General features: G+C 45.4%; 1 protein-coding gene across 1 annotated transcript in view; it reads right to left on the bottom strand.

Moving 5' to 3' along the window:
* Nucleotides 1-5000, bottom strand: part of LOC135546720 (tyrosine-protein kinase receptor UFO) — a 100283-nt gene that overhangs the window by 94148 nt on the left and 1135 nt on the right. The gene's annotated exons all lie outside the window — the stretch shown is intronic.

The raw sequence follows: 5000 nt of genomic DNA, 5'->3' as shown, positions 1-5000 counted from the left end.
CTCTGACAGGACAGATAGGAGAAACACACCACACTCTGACAGGACAGATAGGAGAAACACACCACACTCTGACAGGACAGATAGGAGAAACACACCACACTCTGACAGGACAGATAGGAGGGACACACACCACACTCTGACAGGACAGATAGGAGGTACACACAGACACCCTCCGGCTCCACACATTCTGCCTCCCTACCAGTTCAATGGCTTCACATCCCGCTGGACTCGGGATCCGAACTGGCGACCCTCTGGGTCCCTCTTTCTAACCGCTAGGCTCCCTGCCACCCTACAACTAAACGTTAACTACAAAGTATCCTTTGTGTTATCTGCCAGAATGATAGCAGGATTATTTGCATTAATCCGGCGGCCATTTTGTTTGACATTCTCTGCATTCATATGAGCACTACAGAAACATCGTTAACCAATCAATGGTCTCCGGCTATTAGTGCTCAATTGAATTTAACTTACACCTCCAACAAAATCTAAACGTCTTCAACCTCTTGATGTTGTCGTGGACTTAGAACCTCCACTTTTGTTGTTTTTCTATTTAAGAAGTATAATTTTGAGAGAGAAAACGTTAAAAAAAAAGAGAAAAACAAAATGGAGAAAATGGAATTTGTGAGAAAAAAAGAAAATATATCAGATTTAATATTCATGTATTTATATAGGGCCCTGATATTGGCTTCCTGTATCTTAATTTATTGTCCTCTCAACAGATACACACACTCCTATACACACACACACACACTCCTACATACACATACTCCCACACACACACACACACTCCTACATACACATACTCCCACACACACACACATACTCCAGTTCACTAACTCACGCCAGTAAAGATTTTCTCAAGCTTGTCAACCAGCCTTCCTCGTCTGTTTCACTACCAACATCTGACATCTAACCCCTAACCCCTGACCCGTAGAGGTCCTCTGTTCCGCCTCACCAAGTCGCTCATACACACCACATATACACACATCCATAAAATAACTCTCAACCACTTCACCATGTCAACGGAGCTTAATGCAACAGACCAGGGTTTGTTTCACTTCCACAGAGCAAAACGGAACGGGAAAAAAATAAGATGAATTTAGACCTGCATTATAGACATCACACATACAGAGACACACACACACACACACACACACACACACACACACACACACACACACCTGCATTATAGACATCACACATACAGACACACACACACACACACACACACCTGCATTATAGACATCACACATACAGAGACACACACACACACACACACCTGCATTATAGACATCACACATACAGAGACACACACACACACACACACACACACACCTGCATTATAGACATCACACATACAGAGACACACACACACACACACACACACACACACCCTGCATTATAGACATCACACATACAGAGAGACACACACACACACACACACACCTGCATTATAGACATCACACATACAGACACACACACACACACACACACACACACACACACACACACACACACACACACCTGCATTATAGACATCACACATACAGAGACACACACACACACACACACACACACACACACACACACACCTGCATTATAGACATCACACATATAGAGACACACACACACATACACACACACACACACACCTGCATTATAGACATCACACATATAGAGACACACACACACACACACACACCTGCATTATAGACATCACACATATAGAGACACACACACACATACACACACACACACACACCTGCATTATAGACATCACACATACAGAGACACACACACACACACACACACCTGCATTATAGACATAACACATACAGAGACACACACACACACACACACACCTGCATTATATACATCACACATACAGAGAGACACACACACACACACACACACACACACCTGCATTATAGACATCACACATACAGAGACACACACACACACACACACACACACACCTGCATTATAGACATAACACATACAGAGACACACACACACACACACACACACTGCATTATAGACATAACACATACAGAGACACACACACACACACACACCTGCATTATATACATCACACATACAGAGAGACACACACACACACACACACACACACACACACACACACCTGCATTATAGACATCACACATACAGACACACACACACACACACACACACACACACACACACACCTGCATTATAGACATCACACATATAGAGACACACACACACATACACACACACACACACACCTGCATTATAGACATCACACATATAGAGACACACACACACACACACACACACCTGCATTATAGACATCACATATACAGAGACACACACACACACCTGCATTATAGACATCACACATACAGACACACACACACACACACACACACACCCTGCATTATAGACATCACACACAAACACACACACACCTGTATTATAGACATCACACATACACACACACACACACACACACACACATGTTTAAATGAAGGGTGACTGACTGCCTCATCTTCACTGTCTCCGTGTGTATAATGTGTTGGTCTTCATCATCTTCATCATCTTCACTGTCTCCGTGTGTATAATGTGTTGGTCTTCATCGTCTTCATTGTCTCCGTGTGTATAATGTGTTGGTCTTCATCGTCTTCATCGTCTTCACTGTCTTCGTGTGTATAATGTGTTGGTCTTCATCGTCTTCATCATCTCCACTGTCTCCGTGTGTATAATGTGTTGGTCTTCATCATCTTCACTGACTCCGTGTGTATAATGTGTTGGTCTTCATCATCTTCACTGTCTCCGTGTGTATAATGTGTTGGTCTTCATCATCTTCACTGTCTCCGTGTGTATAATGTGTTGGTCTTCATCTTCATCATCTTCACTGTCTCCGTGTGTATAATGTGTTGGTCTTCATCGTCTTCATCGTCTTCACTGTCTTCGTGTGTATAATGTGTCGGTCTTCATCGTCTTTACTGTCTCCGTGTGTATAATGTGTTGGTCTTCATCGTCTTCATCATCTTCACTGTCTCCGTGTGTATAATGTGTTGGTCTTCATCGTCTTCATCGTCTTCACTGTCTCCGTGTGTATAATGTGTTGGTCTTCATCGTCTTCATCGTCTTCACTGTCTTCGTGTGTATAATGCGTTGGTCTTCATCGTCTTCACTGTCTCCGTGTGTATAATGTGTTGGTCTTCATCGTCTTCATCATCTCCACTGTCTCCGTGTGTATAATGTGTTGGTCTTCATCATCTTCACTGACTCCGTGTGTATAATGTGTTGGTCTTCATCATCTTCACTGTCTCCGTGTGTATAATGTGTTGGTCTTCATCATCTTCACTGACTCCGTGTGTATAATGTGTTGGTCTTCATCATCTTCACTGTCTCCGTGTGTATAATGTGTTGGTCTTCATCGTCTTCATCATCTTCACTGACTTCGTGTGTATAATGTGTCGGTCTTCATCGTCTTCATCGTCTTCACTGTCTCCGTGTGTGTGTGTGTGTGTGTGTGTGTGTGTGTGTGTGTGTGTGTGTGTGTGTGTGTGTGTGTGTGTGTGTGTGTGTGTGTGTGTGTGTGTGTGTGATAAAGTGTGTATGTGTGTGTGTGTGATAATGTGTGTGTCTAGGGACTTCACTTCAGTTAAACTGGTCCATCTTCTCTCTTTTGCCCCGTGGTTTCCCTCCGTGCTCTCTTTCTCTATATCTCCTTCTACCCCTCCTCTCCTCCTTCTACCCCTCCTCTCCTCCTTCTACCCCTCCTCTCCTGCTTCTACCCCTCCTCTCCTCCTTCTACCCCTCCTCTCCTCCTTCTACCCCTCCTCTCCTCCTTCTACCCCTCCTCTCCTGCTTCTACCCCTCCTCTCCTCCTTCTACCCCCTCCTCTCCTGCTTCTACCCCTCCTCTCCTCCTTCTACCCCTCCTCTCCTGCTTCTACCCCTCCTCTCCTCCTTCTACCCCTCCTCTCCTCCTTCTACCCCTCCTCTCCTCCTTCTACCCCTCCTCTCCTCCTTCTACCCCTCCTCTCCTCCTTCTACCCCTCCTCTCCTCCTTCTACCCCTCCTCTCCTCCCTCCATCCCTCCCCTCCTCCCACCACACATTCACCCCTCCCCCTTCCATCCCTCCAGCCCTGCATTTCATGCCATGCTTCTAGATTCATCCCTACAAATTTTTCCCACTCCCCTCCTCCCTCCCTCCCCTCCTCCCTCCCTCCCCTCCCTTCCCTCCTCCCTCCCTCCCCTCCTCCCTCCCTCTCTCTCCTCCACTTTTGTCCCCATACCCCATCCATCATTTTGTTCTACTGAATCACCCTGACCCTGACTCACTCACAAGCATCAGCATTCCATTTCGTCCCCTCTCTCTCTTTCCCCCTTTGCCCCTCACGCCCACACATCTCACTCCACCCTCCTCCCTCCGTCTCTTCACCATCCAAATACCAACTGAAGCATCAACATTAAAGCAACTTTCTCTTTTTTGAAATCTGGGTCAGACAGTAAATGACATGCGAGTCCATCTAACCAGTCATATCCCTCCTGCTGTACTTCTCTCTCTCTCTGTCTCTCTCTCTCTGTCTCTCTCTCTCTCTGTCTCTCTCTCTCTCTGTCTCTCTCTCTGTCTCTCTCTCTCTCTCAGATCACAGACTGGAGAATGTTCTCTCTCTCTCTCTCTGTCTCTCTCTCTCTCTGTTTCTCTCTCTCTCTCTCTGTCTCTCTCTCTCTCTCTCTGTCTCTCTCTCTCTGTCTCTCTCTCTCTCTCTCTCTCTCTCTCTCTCTCTGTCTCTCTCTCTGTCTCTCTCTCTCTCTCAGATCACAGACTGGAGAATGTTCAAAACACTACCCAGAATGTTATTCAAATATCAATCATTGAAATTATTATTAAACAACAGTCAGGACATACCGCTGTTAACGTAGTTAACTGTTAGATACATGGTGATAAGCATTGTAATAAACACTCATAAACACTTTTGGTGCAGAGCAATCAAAGTATCTAC

Source organism: Oncorhynchus masou, chromosome 9 (assembly GCF_036934945.1).
Source record: "Oncorhynchus masou masou isolate Uvic2021 chromosome 9, UVic_Omas_1.1, whole genome shotgun sequence".
NCBI classification, from domain to species: domain Eukaryota; kingdom Metazoa; phylum Chordata; class Actinopteri; order Salmoniformes; family Salmonidae; genus Oncorhynchus; species Oncorhynchus masou.
This window is presented reverse-complemented; position numbering and strand designations above follow the sequence as displayed.